The sequence below is a fragment of the Urocitellus parryii genome, chromosome 15, assembly GCF_045843805.1.
Source record: "Urocitellus parryii isolate mUroPar1 chromosome 15, mUroPar1.hap1, whole genome shotgun sequence".
NCBI classification, from domain to species: Eukaryota; Metazoa; Chordata; class Mammalia; order Rodentia; family Sciuridae; genus Urocitellus; species Urocitellus parryii.
Window position 1 is genome coordinate 17,570,166 of NC_135545.1, and position 17,830 is coordinate 17,587,995.

The window sequence follows — 17,830 nt, forward strand, 5'->3', positions numbered from 1 at the left end:
CATGGATACCACATTTTCTTTATAGTTTGGCTGTTGTGAATTGTGCTGCTGTAAACATGGAAATGCATATATCCCTGGAGTAAGATGCCTTTAAATTTTCAGGATAAATACCAAGAAGTGGGTTACTGGGTAACAAGGTGGTCCATGCCTAGTCTTTTGAGGAGCCTACACGCTGATTTCCATAGTGGTTGTACTGATTTATGGTCCCACCAACAATGCAAAAGTGTTCCTGAAGTAGCACCCCTTTTCTCCATAGAAAAGCCCTCTTCACCATGGCTGATTTTAGGACTGTCAGCAAAAGAGTCTCTGCGAAAGAATCCATTGTAGATAAACTTCCTATTTTTGTGTTGCCCTGTTTTACTTGGCCACTGGCTAGGAAGATACCAGCACTCCAGGTGCTGGACACCCCCTTACTAGTTTTTCACAAACATATCCAATATGGTACTTTGTAGAAATGTGCAAACAAGGCCTCTGGCCTTGAGCTGGGGTTTCACAGAGATGTCTATATTTTTAAGATAAGTTACAATTGGGCTCCATGGTAACAGCTGGCAGGGGGAGGAAAGAGAGGGGAGAAGAAGCGCTCCCCTTCTCAAGTGTTGTCCTTGAAGAGTTAACTTGCCCAGAACAGTGAAAGAAAAAGCTGCTTCTATGTGAACTTCTGGAGACTGTGAACTTCTGAGCCCCTCCCCTTACACGCTGGGTATAAAACTCTGAAACTCCCTGAACTCGGGGTTCAGGGGATTGATTGATTACAGCAAAAGCTGTGCCCCCTGAACCTGGCTGCAGCCAAATAAAACTGTTTCCTGCTATCTTCGGTGCCCTGCCTCGTTTGTCCCTACAACATTCCTTTTCCTCCACAACCTCTCCAGCATTTTTTATTGCTTGTATTCTTGATGACTGACATTCTGACTCCACCCTGCACATTTTGGACTTCCCAGATTCCATAATCACAGGAGCCAATTGTTAAAATAGGTCTCTTTGTGTGTGTGCTTGTGTGTATGTGCATGTGCGACTGCACACACGTCCTATTCACTTTGTTTCTCTGCAGAACCCCAACTAACACAAGCGAGGAAACAATGACTTCAATGACTGTGAATTTATCATCTGCTACCATAGAGGCCAAAAGGCAGTGGAAAAAATATATTTTTTTTAAATGTTGAAAAAAACCCCAAAAAGTATTAATCCAGAATTTCCTATCTGAGGAAAATGTCCTTCACCAATGAAGGTGAAATAAAGTCACTCTCAGATGAAGGAAAATTAAGAGATTTTGTCATCCACGGGTCTGCTCTGATGAAATGCTGAAAAAAATTCTTTAGGCAGAAGGAAAATGAAACCAGAGGGAAAATTGGGACTTTAGGAATAAGAAAAAGTCACACAGATGGAAGATGTTCGAATAAATACAGCAGACAATTTCCCTCCCTTTAAATTCTTTAAAATATGTAGGGTGAGTGAAAGCAACATGAGAGCATCATCTGATGGGATTTTAGTGCATGTAGATGCAATAGCAGTTACCATGGAAATAAGGGTAAAGGGTCCTGTTTGGGAAAATGATTCTCCATCTTCCACATTGGTGGAGAATGATGCCAGTGAAAATAACAGAGAAAGAACACCCCAGACCACCACAATACTGCCCAGAGTCATCAGAATCAACTTTTCAGAACCATGGCTGAACCTCAGCCAGTGAATTTTGTGGTGGCTTACTTTTCTCCCTTACCATCTTTCTTCTTCACTCCATGGTCTTGAAGACCCCAAGCTGGCCAATGTGGTGAAAAACAGCAGGCCGGCAACCCAGGGAGGAGGTAGATGGTATTGAAACTCCTTTAAAAATCCTTTCTCAGAAAATTCATTTCTTTTTTTTTTTTTTTTGGTGGTGCTGGGGATTGAACCCAGGGTCTTATGCATTTGAGGCAAGCACTCTACCAGCTGAGCTATATCCCCAAGCCCCTTTTTTCAGATAATTCTATGATTTGACCTATCTGGTGGTTCTCTGGAAGTCCCACTCACAAGGCTGTCTTTATTTGACCTGACTGGTAGCCCAGGGCAAGCAGCTATTTCCTGGAGGGTATTTGTGGAAAGCATTCAGTGGCAAATGTTGAACAATGCAGTAGCATGAGGTGGTTAGGTAACAGAGGAGGCAAATAATATATTACTCAAAAGTCATAAAAGGAAAAGATGGAGAATGATAAATTCCTAGGGGTCTTTGAAAAGCTCAAACATATTCCTGGGAATTTAGAAAGTCATGAACATTCATAGGGCTGTGTGTATGCCCAGGGCTGTGCACATGTTCATGAAAGACCCCAGAAGGCCCAAGTTCTTCTCTTTGACTAACTTTGAGCTTTTTGTAAAGAAACAAGGCTTACGCAGAGTTGTAAATCATCTCATTCAGTCTTACTGAAGTTGTGCCTCAACATTCACACACAGCCCCTCAGCAACTCTGGGTGACTTTATGGTGTTCGGGGATTTAAAGAAATCTCTGTCTAATAATTAGAAGACCACAAAGCTAACTGAGCAATGATTTCAGTGAATACAGACTTTACAGTTCAGAAGGGTCACCTAACAGCAGCAAACTCTGTGTCATCGTATTTTAAAAGGCCAATTTTCAATAAATATATGAACATTCAAAGAAAAAAGAAAGCACAGACTATGTTGTGGTGTAAACTAATCAATAAAATCAGTAAGAGTGTAAGTTATAGGTTATAGATTAGTAAAAAATATAGATTATAAATATAAGATTCTGATAAGTGAGATAAGACAATTATAAAGCAAGAATTGTCGTAGACAGGCCTAAGACTCCATTCTGTGTCTTCTATAAAGAAAAACTATTGTATGACCCATTTCTGAGAAACAGAAAATGAAAACTGTCTTCTTATAAAAAAAATCGTTTTGGGGCTAGGGTTGTGGCTCAGCAGTAGAGCGCTCGCCTCGCACGTGTAAGGCCCTGGGTTCGAGCCTCAGCACCACATAAAAATAAATAAATAAATAAAATAAAGTTATTGTGTCCAACTACAACTACAAAAAATAAATATTAAAAAATTGTTTTTCTGTACTTTGTACCCCACAGAATGTACCCAACTCAGGACATGGTGGTGGCCATCCGTGGTGAGCTACATCCTGGGTTTGAGTACATTTATGGCTCTACATGACTTTGAAATAGGTTATCATCCCCGCTCAACTGAAACTCGGGATACGGTTGTCTAACACTTGCTCAGACCTGAGATGTGGTTAACTAAGTTGTAAGCTAACTGCTTTTATTAGCTTCTGTAACTTGCTTGCTTGAATGATGCTGAGAAAAGCCCTTGAGTTGTGGTTTTTGTTCTTAAATTCCCAAGAAGCCAGGAAACTGCTGTTCTCCCAGAGAGCATCAGTCTCTACAGGTGGGCGACAGTCCCTGGCCAGGTAAATAAAGCTCTCTTTTGTTTGAATTCGGACTTAGAGTGTTTTCTGAGGCAGCTCCCCATTATTTGAAAAAAGAACAACAATAAGAATTGTCCCTGGGGAAACTTGGACATTAGACTCATTATACAAGACTTCAAACCAATTATTTAAAAAATATGCAAAGAATGAAAAGAAACTATAAGAAAACTAAAGGAAGATGTCAAAATAATGTCTTATCAAATAGAGAGTATCAATAAAAAGACAGAAATAATAAAAAGAACCAAGTAGATTCTGGAATTCAGAAGTAAAATTCCCCAAATTAAAAATTCATTAGAGCTTGGAGTGGTGGAGCACATCTGTAGTCCCAAGGACTCGGGAAACTGAGGCACGAGGATTGTAAGTGTGAGGCCTGTCTCAGGTACTTAGCAAGGCCCTAAGCAACTTAGTGAGACCCTATCTCAACACCAAAAAAAAAAAAAGTGTTGGGGATGTGGCTCAGTGGTAAAGTACCTTTAGGTTGAATCCTCAGCGCATGCACATGTGTGGACACACACACACACACACACACACACACACACACCACATACATAAACAAATTCACTGGAGTGGCTCAATGGCACATTTGAAGAGGTAGAAGAAAGAATCAGTGAATTTAAAAATAAAATAATTGAGATTATCCGAGAACAGAAAGAAAAGAGGATAAATAAATATAAGCATATTCCCAGAGACATGAGGAGTACCATCAAGCATATGTATTATGAAATTCCAGGAGAGAAGATAAAGAAAAAGACAGGAAGGTCATCTGAAGAAATAATAGCAGGACAGTTCTAAAACTAGATGAAAAACCTCAAATCTGCATATCCAAGGAACTCAACAAACTTCAAATACAATAAATTCAAAGAGAACCACATCTAGATACATTATCATTAAACTGTCAAATTCTCTTTTTTTAATTTATTTTTTTAATTGGTTATTCAAAACATTACAAAGATTGCAGAATCACATCGGTTACACATCCACATTTTTACATAATGCCATAATAGTAACTGTTGTATTCTGCTACCTTTCCTATCCTCTACTATCCCCCCTCCCCTCCCATCCCATCTTCTCTCTCTACCCTATCTACTGTAATTCATTTCTCTCCTTATTTTTTCCCATTCCCCTCACAACCTCTTATATGTAATCTTGTATAACAATGAGGGTCTTCTTCCATTTCCATGCAATTTCCCTTTTCTCTCCCTTTCCCTCCCACCTCATGACTCTGTTTAATGTTAATCTTTTCCTCCTGCTCTTCCTCCCTGCTCTGTTCTTAGTTGCTCTCATTATATCAAAGAAGACATTTGGCATTTGTTTTTTAGGGATTGGCTAGCTTCACTTAGCATAAACTGCTCTAATGCCATCCATTTCCCTGCAAATTCCATGATTTTGTCATTTCTTAGTGCTGCGTGGTACTCCATTGTGTATAAATGCCACATTTTTTTTTATCCATTCATCTATTGAGGGGCATCGGGGTTGGTTCCACAGTCTAGCTATTGTGAATTGTGCTGCTATGAACATCGATGTGGCAGTATCCCTATAGTACGCTCTTTTAAGGTCTTCAGGGAATAGTCTGAGAAGGGCAATAGCTGGGTCAAATGGTGGTTCCATTCCCAGCTTTCCCAGGAATCTCCATACTGCTTTCCATATTGGCCACACCAATTTGCAGTCCCACCAGCAATGTACACGAGTACCCTTTTCCCCACATCCTCACCAGCACTTGTTGTTGTTTGACTTCATAATGGCTGCCAATCTTACTGGATGAGATGGTATCTTAGGGTGGTTTTGATTTGCATTTCTCTGACTGCTAGAGATGGTGAGCATTTTTTCATGTACTTGTTGATTGATTGTATGTCCTCCTCTGAGATGTGTCTGTTCAGGTCTTTGGCCCATTTGTTGATTGGGTTATTTGTTTTCTTATTGTTTAATTTTTTGAGTTCTTTGTATACTCTGGATATTAGGGCTCTATCCGAAGTGTGAGGAGTAAAAATTTGTTCCCATGATGTAGGCTCCCTGTTTACCTCTCTTATTGTTTCTCTTGCTGAGAAAAAACTTTTTAGTTTAAGTAAGTCCCATTTGTTGATTCTTGTTATTAACTCTTGTGCTATGGGTGTCCTATTAAGGAATTTGGAGCCCGACCCCACAATATGTAGATCGGAGCCAACCTTTTCTTCTATCAGACGCATAGTCTCTGATTTGATATCAAGGTCCTTGATCCATTTTGAGTTGACTTTTGTGCATGGCGAGAGGAGGGGATTCAGTTTCATTTTGTTGCATATGGATTTCCAGTTTTCCCAGCACCATTTGTTGAAGATGCTATCCTTCCTCCATTACATGCTTTTAGCCCCTTTATCAAATATAAGATAGTTGTAGTTTTGTGGATTGGTTTCTGTGTCCTCTATTCTGTACCATTGGTCCACCCGCCTGTTTTGGTACCAGTACCATGCTGTTTTTGTTACTATTGCTTTGTAGTACAGTTTGAAATCTGGTATCGCTACGCCTCCTGATTTACACTTCCTGCTTAGAATTGCTTTTGCTATTCTGGGTCTTTTATTTTTCCATATGAATTTCATGATTGCTTTATCTATTTCTACAAGAAATGCCGTTGGGATTTTGATTGGCATTGCATTGAACCTATAGAGAACTTTTGGTAATATCGCCATTTTGATGATGTTAGTTCTGCCTATCCATGAACAGGGTATATTTTTCCATCTTCTAAGATCTTCTTTTATTTCTCTCTTTAGGGTTCTGTAGTTTTCATTGTATAAATCTTTCACCTCTTTTGTTAGGTAGATTCCCAAGTATTTTATTTTTTTTTTGAGGATATTGTGAATGGGGTGGTTTTCCTCATTTCCAGTTCAGAAGATTTGTCGCTGATATACAGGAATGCCTTAGATTTATGTGTGTTGATTTTATATCCTGCCACTTTGCTGAATTCATTTATTAGCTCTAGTAGTTTCTTTGTAGACCCTTTTGTGTCTTCTAGGTATAGGATCATATCATCCGCAAACAGTGATAATTTAAGTTCTTCTTTTCCTATCTTAATGTATTTAATTTCTTTTGTCTGTCTAATTGCTCTGGCCAGTATTTCGAGAACTATATTGAATAGAAGCGGTGAGAGAGGGCATCCCTGTCTTGTTCCAGATTTTAGAGGGAATGCCTTCAGTTTTTTTCCATTTAGAATGATGCTAGCCTGAAGCTTTGCATATATAGCTTTTACAATTTTGAGGTAAGTTCCTGTTATCCCTAGTTTTTCTAACGTTTTGAACATAAAGGGATGCTGTACTTTGTCGAATGCTTTTTCTGCGTCTATCGAGATGATCATATGGTTCTTATCTTTAAGTCTATTGATGTGGTGTATAACGTTTATTGATTTCCGTATATTGAACCAGCCTTGCATCCCAGGGATGAATCCTACTTGATCATGGTGCACGATCTTTTTGATATGTTTTTGTATCGATTTGCCAGAATTTTATTGAGGATTTTTGCATCTAAATTCATTAGGGATATTGGTCTGTAGTTTTCTTTCTTTGAGGTGTCTTTATCTGGTTTGGGAATCAGGGTGATGTTGGCCTCATAGAATGAATTTGGAAGTTCTCCCTCTTTTTCTATCTCCTGAAATAGATTATGGAGTCTTGGTATTAGTTCTTCTTTAAAGTTCTTGTAAAACTCTGCTGTATATCCATCCGATCCTGGGCTTTTCTTGGTTGGTAGTCTTTTGATGGCTTCTTCTATTTCCTCACTTGATATTGGTCTGTTTAGGTTGTTTATATCTTCCTGACTCAATCTGGGTAGTTCATATGTCTCAAGGAATTTATCAATGCCATCACTATCTTCTATTGTGTTAGAGTATAGGGTTTCAAAATAATTTCTAATTATCTTCTGTATTTCTGAATTGTCTGTTGTGATGTTGCCTTTTTCATCCCATAAGCTTCTTCTCTTTGTTAGCGTGGCTAGTGGTCTATCAATCTTATTTATTTTTTCAAAGAACCAACTTTTAGTTTTGTCAATTTTTTCGATTGTTTCTTTTGTTTTGATTTCATCTCTAATTTTAATTATTTCTTGCCTTCTACTGTATTTGCTGCTGATTTGTTCTTCTTTTTCTAAGGCTTCGAGGTGTAGTATGAGGTCATTTATTTGTTGGCTTTTCCTTCTTTTAAGGAATGAACTCCATGAAATGAATTTTCCTCTTAGTATTGCTTTCATAGTGTCCCAAAGATTTCGATATGTTGTGTCTGAGTTTTCATTTACCTCTAAGAATTTTTTAATTTCCTCTTTGATGTCTTCTATAACCCTTTGTTCATTCAGTAGCATATTGTTTAATCTCCATGTGATGTAGGATTTTTCCTTTCTCATTTTATTATTGATTTCCAATTTCATTCCATTATGATCAGATAAAATGCATGGTAGTATCTCAACTCCTTTGTAATTGCTAAGATTTGCCCTGTGACATAATATATGGTCTATTTTTGAGAAGGATCCATGTGCTGCTGAGAAGAAAGTGTATCCGCTTGATGTTGGGTGGTATATTCTGTATATATCAATTAAGTCTAAATTATTAATTGTATTATTGAGCTCTGTGGTTTCTTTATTCAACTTTTGTTTGGAAGATCTGTCCAGTGGTGAGAGAGGTGTGTTAAAATCTCCCATGATTATTGTGTTGTGGTCTATTAGACTCTTGAACTTGAGAAGAGTTTGTTTGATGAACGTAGCTGCACCACTGTTTGGGGCATATATATTAATGATCATCAAGTCTTGTTGGTGTATGGTTCCCTTGAGCAATATGTAGTGTCCTTGTTTATCCCTTTTGATTAACTTTGGCTTGAAGTCTATTTTATGTAATAAAAGTATGGACACCCCTGCTTGCTTCCGGGGTCAGTATGAGTGATATGATTTTTCCTAACCTTTCACCTTCAGTCTGTGTATGTCTTTTCCTATCAGATGAGTCTCCTGTAGGCAGCATATTGTTGGATCTTTTTTTTAATCCATTCTACTAACCTATGTCTTTTGATTGGTGCATTTAAGCCATTAACATTTAGGGTTACTATTGAGATATAGTTTGTATTTCCAGCCATATTTGGTTATGTATGTTACTTAACATGATTTGTTTTTCCTCTATGCTTAGTTTTTCCTTTACTGTACTACCTCTCGCTGTTGGTTTTCATTGTTATTTTCCATTTCCACTTCCTGTAGTGTTTTGCCAAGGATGTTTTAAAGAGCTGGTTTTCTAGCTGCAAGTTCTTTTAACTTTTGTTTATCATGGAAGATTTTTATTTCATCTTCAATCCTGAAGCTTAATTTTGCTGGATACATGATTCTTGGTTGGAACCCTTTTTCTTTCAGCGTTTGAAATATGTTGTTCCAGGATCTTCTAGCTTTCAGAGTCTGTGTTGAAAGATCAGCAGTTATCCTGATTGGTTTACCCCTAAATGTAATCTGCTTCCTCTCTCTTGTGGCTTTTAAGATTCTCTCCTTATTCTGTACGTTGGGCATCTTCATTATTATGTGTCTTGGTGTGGATCTCTTATGATTTTGTACATTCGGTGTCCTGTAGGCTTTTAGTATTTGGATTTCTTTTTCATTCTTTAAGTCTGGGAAGTTTTCTAGTATTATTTCATTGAATAGATTGCTCATTCCCTTAGTTTGGACCTTTGTACCCTCTTGTATCCCAATAACTCTTAGGTTTGGTTTCTTGATGTTATCCCATAATTCTTGGATGTTCTGCTCATGATTTCTTAACATTCTCGCTGAGCTGTCTATGTTCTTTTCAAGTTGAAAAACTTTGTCTTTGTTGTCTGAAGTTCTTCTAAGTGTTCTACTCTGCTGGTAATACTCTCATTTGAGTTTTTAATTTAGTGTTTATTGTTTCCTGCATTTCCAGGATTTCTATTTGTTTGTTTTTTATATCCTCTATCTCCCTATAGAGTTGATCTTTTGCTTCTTGGATTTGTTTATGTAATTCATTGTCAAAGTGATTTTTCATTGTCTGAATTTGCTGTATAATGTCTTCCTTTCGACTCCAGATCATCTGAAGAATGTATATCCTGAACTCTTTGTCTGACATTCCATCAGCTGCAGATATTACCTCATCCAATGTTGAATTGACCTTTATTGTTTGTGGTCCTTTCTTTCCTTGTCTTTTCATACTGCTCATGATTCTTTCTAGCTTTGTGAAACTGTTGTGCTAATGTTTTTCCCCTTATATATTAGTATTGTTCTTGTATAGCTCCAAAATCCCTCTTTTTCGGAGAAAGACAATGTTAACAGTTCCCAATATCAACAGTACATTATCTAAGCACAAGTTTTCATTATTAATACATTTATAGTTGGAGTCTAAGACTATAGATATTGGTTTAAATTATTACTTAAGAATATATTCATTAGTTTCATAAAAGGCGTGCCATATCTGGTGGCATATAGAAAACTTAATTTCAGACAAAGGATCTTATACTTAGAGGGAAAGGAGTGAGGGTATGAGATTAAACAAACTTAGCACCTTTGGAGAACTCTAAATACTAGACTGGTAATTTATGGAAGAATGTATAGACTCAACCTCTTATCTATTTAGATAGTTACCCTATGTATAGATAGCAAAAGTTAGGAGATTGAAAGTGGGATTGAGAGAATACGAATGAAAAAAAGAAAAGAAAAAAAACAAGGAAGAAAAGAGAAATAAGAGAAGGAAAAGGAAAGTAAGATAGAAATCAAGAAAAAAAATGGGCGGAAGGTGGGGTATATGCAATTCCTCTATATTATATTTCTTTGGTAATTCAGTTGTTCATGCACAGTTCTTGGTTTCACATACGCTGAAGTTGTGGAAGAGAGAGAAGAAAAGAGAGAAAGAAAGAGAGGAAAAAAAAAAGTCTCTCAGAACACTGTTTTCCTTGCTTCCAGTAGGTGGCGTTGTCTATTCCTAGCTTGAGCCTCTGTATTCAGGGTGGTGGGTATAGCCAGTGTGAAAGGAAATGAGCTTCCACCTGTATCTTCCCTACTCTAGTCTCTGAGGTAGAAACCAGGTGTCTGTACAGTTGTTGTTTTGCGTTGATAGCTACAACCCCCAAAAGCTTGTGGGAAATATTTTGAGTTATGGCAGCTAAGGGTGGGGGAGTTGGAAACCGGGTACCTGGATCAGCTGCAGAACCGTGCTGGTAGCCACACCCCCTTTGATGGGTTTTAAGGGTTGATGAGCTTCCTCTGGACTAGCACTTGGGGCGGGGCCGGACTTCCTCCTCCGGTCTGGCTGGGCGCATGGCGTCTTTCCTCCTCTGGTCTCTGGAAACCAGGTCAGAATCTAAACTGTCAAATTCCATGTTTCAAAAATAAAAAAAAGGCCAGGCTCAGTGTTGCACCACTATAATCCCATTAGGTTGGGAGAGTGAGTCAGGAGGACTGCAAGTTCAAAGCCAGCCTCAGCAACTTACAACTTAGCAAGGCCCTAAGCAACTGAGTGAGATCCTACCTCAAAATAAAAAATAAAAAAGGGCTGAGAATGTGGTTCAGTGGTAAAATACCCTTTGGTTTAATCTCTGGGAGAGAGAGAGAGAGAGAGAGAGAGAGAGAGAATCTTGAAGGCATCAAGAGAGAAGTGACTCATCACATACAAGGGAGCCTTAGTAAGGTTAATAGCTGATTTTTCATCAGAAACCATAGAGTCTAGAAGGCAAGCATTAATATATTCAAAGGGCTAAAAGAAAGAGTCTATCACTCAAGAATTCTACAAGCAGCAATATTTGCTTTTCAAAAATAAGAAGTATTCATGGCATTGTCAGATAAACAAAAACTGAGCATTTTACACATGATCCCAGTGACACGCCCTACAGATAATACTAAAGGGAGTACTTCAGGCTAACATGAAAGGACACTAGACAGTAATTTAGATCCACAGGATGAATAAAGAGCAAAGGAGGGGAGAAATGAAGCTGTATGGGAGAAAAGTTCTGAATATTATTGAAATTAAATTGTCATTTTTCTGAACTAGGTTTTATTCATTAAGATATTAATTGTAATTCATTAAGAAAATAACTAGAAATACAGACATATAAAAAATGATAAGGGGATTGAAATGATACAATGGAAAATATACACATAAAAGAAGACATTAAGAACAGACAGAATAATGAAAAGAACATAAAACAAACAAAAAATGGTAAATGTAAATTTTAACTTATCAATAATTGTATTAAAACATTTTTTTAAAAAACATTTTTGTAATTGTTGCTAGACCTTTATTTTTATTTATTCATACACGGTGCTGAGAATTGAATTCAGTGCCTCACACATGCCAGGCAACTGTGCTACCAATGAGCCACAGCCACAGCCCTAATTGTATTAAATATTAATGGATTAAACAATTGCAATCATACAACATTCCTTCCAAGAATGCTGTGAAATTTTAAGTAAGAACCATAATCACTAAAAACCAAAAACACTATCCAAAGAGCTCTAGTAAACCCTACTAGATACATTAAAATGGAATACTACACATATTCAAATAAATGAAAGCAAGTAGAAAAGGGTCTAGAGGAGTGAAAAACTGGGAAGAAATAGAAAACAAACTGTAGGCCTCAATACAAGGGTAACATAGTAAATGATCTGCACACACTAAGAGTCAGATTGTCCAACTGCACTAAAAAGCATTGATTATATGCTGTTTATAAGAGCTTACCTTCAATACAGTGATATAGATATGCTAAGAATAGGATACTAGAAAAAGATATATTATGGAAGTACTAATCAAAATCAAGTTGGAAGGCTAAGGGTGTAGCTTAGTGATAGAGTGCTTGTCTAACAAAAGCAAGGCCTTAGGTTCAAACTCCAGCACTGCAAAACAACAACAACAACAAACCCCCACAAAAACAAAACACAAAAACCAAACACCCCTCAAAACAACAACAACAAAAAACAACCCCAAGCTAGAGTGGCTATATAAATATCAGTCTAAGTAGTCTTCAGAGGGAGGAAAATTACTAAAGATAATGTATATAAGTTTAAAGAAGTGATATTGGGGAGTGATATTGGCTAAATCATATGAATATGTAACAACAAATCCCATCATTATACACAACTATAATGCACCAATAAAAAGGGTGGAAAGAAAAATGGTAATAAAGAAATACATTTTTAAAAAGAGAAAAAAATGTATATGCATCCAACAACAGAGATTTGAAGTGCATAGAGCAAAAACTGATAGATTGTAGAGGAGAAAAATCCACATTATAGTTGGAGACTTCAACCCTTTTCTCCCAGTAATTCAGAAACTCAACAAGCGTATGGAAGAAGCAATCAATAGGAAAATGTACATTTTTTTCAGTACACGTGGAATGTTCACCAAGATACACCTATCTTGCATCATAAAACAAATCCCCCCCCAAATTTTTTAAAAATGAAAATAATATCAAATGTGTTCTCTGACTTGATTTAGAAAAAAACGGGGAAATTACAGATGGTGATTAGAGACAAGTTATATTAGCTTTCTAATGATGCATAGCAATATGACTGCAAATTTAGGGGTTTCAAACAACACACATTTATTATCTTAACTTCTTATAGATCAGGAGTTCAGACAAAGTGTAGCTAAGTCTTCTGCTTAGGTTCTGATGAGACTGGGATGAAGGTGTCACCCTGGACTGGATTCTCATCTGGAAGTTCTGGGGAGGGATGCACTTCCCACTCCCATGGTTGTTGGCAATATTCTGTTACCTTATGTGTGTGTGTCCACACATTTTTATTTATCTTGTATAAAATCTATACATTCTGATTTTTCTGGCTGTTGGCTAGAAGTGTCCTCAACTAATTCACCTACAGTTTTTTGTCACTTAGGGTTCTCACAACATGGCCATTTATTTCCTCACAGCCAGCAAAGACTTCCAAGAGTGAATCTATTAGCAAGGTTGAATCTATTTTTTTTTTTTTTTTGGTTCCAGGGATTGAACTCAGGGTGCTTAACCACTGAACCACAATCCTCAGCCCTTTTTTTGTATTTTATTTAGAGACAGGGTCTGGCTCAGTTGCTTAGAGCCTCACTAAATTGCTGAGGCTGGCTTTGAACTTGCAATCCTCAGGCCTACAGATGGTCCCCCACTTGCTGTGGCTCAATTTAGGATTACTCAACTTTACAATGGTGCAAAAATGATACACATTCCGTAAAAGTATGCTTCAAATTTTGAATTTTGATTTTTCCCCAGCGAGCGATTTTCCATGACACTCTTGCCAAGCTGGACAGCAGCAGTGATGGTTCCTGCAATCATGAGGAGGAACCACTGAGACCCCAGAGGGTACTGTGTTGCCCAATTGTAGACTAATGTCGGTGTTCTGAGCATGTTTAAGGCAGGCTGGGCTAAGCTCTGATGTTAGTTAGGTGTGTTAAATGCATTTTTGATTTTTGATATTTTCAACTTACGATGGGTTTTTCAGAAGATAACCCCACAGTAGGTCAAGGAACATTAGTAACTCCCTGTGATTCGTGGCTCTGCTTGTGGGCTCTTGGTTCTGTCTCTTGATGCATCCAGGTCATCCTTACCTTGTCATGAAAGATACACTTGCAGCTGAGCAGTTCAGTCAGCCTTCTTCTGGTGATTAGAATTTGGGGAGGGGGCGGGGGTCCTACTGCATCATTTTCTTGTTTCTTCTTCTCCTCTCTAAGTCCCTGCTTCTAGTGATTCTGCTAATTTACTTTTCTCAAGAATTTTGTGGGCTTTCTTATGGATTTCATCGAGATGCGCTCCATTGTAATAACTCTTCCCTTTTTGAGAAGAGCCCCCCACCCTGTACCTGGGGCTCCACCTAGAGGTTTGAGGGATGCTTTCCTTTAGTTCTTATAGGCTCTGTGGTTTTATTGAGAGGCTATGTCATGCCCACTTTCAATCTCTTCAAAGGGAAATCTGTGTGACTGAATACTCTGACTTTGGATCTTTCTGAGGTTTTAGAAAAAGATTGTAAGACATACCTTCAGCTTCTTCTCTAGAGTGGGTGGATGTCATTTGGTATTATTTGCTACCTGGAAAGGCTAAGAATTTTCAAAATAATAGAATCTGGTTCCTCTTGGGTTAGCAGTTCCTTTACCCATCCAGTCCCAGGTGTTTGATTCTATGAATGTAATACATATTCAAATATTATTTCAATGTTACCTTGATTGTTCAATTTAAGCTTTTATAAGTGTTCCATACCTGGGACTACAGGATGAAATGGGTTGATTTCTCTCCCTTTTCTCACATTTTACTATAAGCATCACAAAGAAATCAGGGAGCTACCTTTAATACTTGGTTCAGAAATTTCCTTAGCTAGATAACTGGGTTCACTTACAAGTTCAGCTTTCCACATAACTGCAGGAGAAAATTTAACTAAGAATTCTTCTACCACATAACAAGAATTCTGCCCCCTCCCCTTTTAATCTTCTATTTCCTTCTGAGGAGATACTAGCTCATGTCCTCTAAATTCAGACTTCCTCTTCTTGTGGTGCTGGGATCCAACCCAGGGCCTCTTGCAAGCTGCACGAGTACTCTGCCAATGAGCTAAATTTCCAGCCCCACAAATTCAAGAGTTCTATTAGCAATCTGTTGAAGGCAATTTAGGTTTTTTTCTTTGATTCTTATCAAAATTATTGTAGCCTTTCCCGACCACCATATTCTAAAACCTCCACCATAATTTTAGATATTTGTTACAGCAGCACCAGGTGCCAAAATTTAAATATAAAATACAGATATTGGTCTAGAAGAAAGAAACTCCCCGAACAATCTATTGGGGTAGGGGAGAAAAAAAATCTTACAGACTATCAGCAGACTATCTTCTATTTTTATTCTTTTTAATGCCACCTTTTGATATATATTTTATAATGTACACAATATGTCAGCAAAGTATTTTAAATAAATTATAAATAGTAATATACATCTATTTGAAAAGCATGCTAACAAGTTTTTAACTGACAAGATATCTGTTAAAAGGTTAGTGAAGTGACTTTCTAATCTCAAAAGTCTGTATTGGGGAAAATTCTATCAAATTTCTACAGTGATTTTTTTAAAGTGAGCATTTAAAACTAATTTTCTGCTCAGGACCTCACATTTATGAGGAGGTATGACAGATCAACTCCAAGATTCTATATGATTAAAAATTATTTTTCCTTTCTTTTATGGTTTAAAAATTATCTTTGCAAAACTCTTCTGTTAAAGCAAAATCTATAGTAATGTTTACTTCAATGCTTATTAATTTTCTCTAGTCTTGGTAATCCTATTTTACTATAAATAAATGTGATATGTAGGGCTGGGGTTGTGGCTCAGTGGTAGAGCACTTGCCTAGCATGTGTGAGACCCTTGGTTCAATCATCAGCACCACATAAAAATATAAATAAAATAAAGATACTGTATTAAAAAATGTGATATGTAATTCAGTTTAATTTGCTTGACTTTAACTTAAATACTGTACCATTTTATTTTTTCATATTTGGGCACTTTACCAATTTATAGCTTAGCCTACTTTGAAAATAATTCAGGTCCAATAAGCTCTGAACTGAAGCAATCTTCATGAGAAGAGTTTGATAGTCTACTCTTTAATAATGTTCAAATGTTTTTAGACTCAACCATGATACCATTTTATTTGTAATTTATTCTCCAGACCTCAGGAATCCCGCAGTAGATATTGCCACTGAGACATACCTGGAGATGCCCTATGGATTGTGTGGCAATGTGTTTTTCTGAGATGGTGACACAAATTTTTCAGTCTCCTGAAATCCATGTTTCACAGTCTTCAGCTTTTGAGTGGTTTTGCCTACAGAAAGGCCCCGGTGCAGTGCCCCCTGCTGGTGAATGGCAGCTGAGCGTTTGCATCATGTCAGTGATGGACAGACTGGGTCCTTTTGCTGACATGGAGCCGGGGGTGATGCTGAGCCTGCCAGGTCATTTTAGATCAGGTCATTAAAGTAACAGAAGGTCGAATCAATAGAAAACGAGCAGCTCACATTTTCCTCTACATTTTTTAGACATGTGATGATTTTCTATAGTTCAGTTTGGCTGATAAAATATGAACACTTCACATAAAATGTTTGTATTTCAGACTCTGTCTTAGTTCATTTAACAAGCCATTTTGCCCTAATTCTCAGGCACTGTATTTTTGTTCCATTGGGAAACCTAACTTGAGCTTTGGTAGTGAACAATTTAAACATGAAATATTTTAGGAGTGTTAATTTTGTTAAACAATTAGAAAAGCACTTTAAACAAAAAATCCCTTTTCTCTTTTATTTCCATGATATGAATTAGCACTCATTTGGGCAGGTTTCTAAGTGATGATGATCATGTTAAAGAAAATTAATTAAAACAAAGGACCAGATTAGTATTTTCGATTATTATTTTAACTTTGTCCTCTGGTGAAGGAGATTGCCTCATAATGAATAATTATCCATTTAATTTTGCTCCATGTAGTAGGTGGGTTTAACTATACATTTGTGGTAAGTGCCATATTTCACCACATATCGTCACAGATTTTATGCCAATTTTTTTTTTTTTGTAAAAAAGTGGGGTGCATCCTTATGAAGCACTACTTTTTAAAAAATCGTGCCGGTATTACTTAGAAATGATTTAATATTAAGTTGTCTTTTGGGTGCAAGTTTAGGATTCATGGAATACTCATGAATTCATGTTATAATTGAATAGTCCAAATCAAAGCACATAATTTCTGCGTGTCTGTTTAAAAAACATCCGGCCTGAAAAAAAAGTTAACACATTAGTTGGTATTAATTTGTGCAGTACAGTGGAACCCTTCCACTTGAGAAAATTTACTACAGTGTTGCTAAGTATGGCCTTAAAATTTAACCTTTGTCCCAAGATTTTGTGCAGCTCTCATTAGGTCTCAGTGCCACGCATATAAAATGCATTTACTCCTTGGTACCACAGAGCTCTAAAGAAAAACGAGGCTTGGGGGTGCATGTCTGTACTCCCAGTGACTTGAGTGGCGGAGGCTAGTTCAAGGCCCCATTCTTGGCAATTTAACGAGATCCTCAGCAATAATTTAAAAAAAAAATTATTTTGAAACAGAGTCTCACTAAATTGCTGAGGCTGACCTCAAACTTGGAATCCTCCTGCCTCAGCCTCCCGAGTCGCTGGGATTATAGGTGTGCGCCACCACATCGGGTTTAGACCCTGACTCAAAATCAAAAGGGGTGGGGATGTAGCTCCGTGGTACAGCGTCTCTGGGTTTAATCCTGATATCAAAACAAAACAACAACAACCACAAAACAAATGATGCAAGTTGGTTTTCAGAAATATATTAAGAATTTGTGAAGTGCGGTTTCAGAAATACTCTTAAGACTTCTACTCAGTTTGCAAGACCAATGTGTGTCCCTCCCCACTGATAAAGACCTTGCTGCTCTATTTACCTTTTAAGCAGCGTGAGGAACAGAGTTGTACCATGCGATGATGACAGTAAAAAAAGG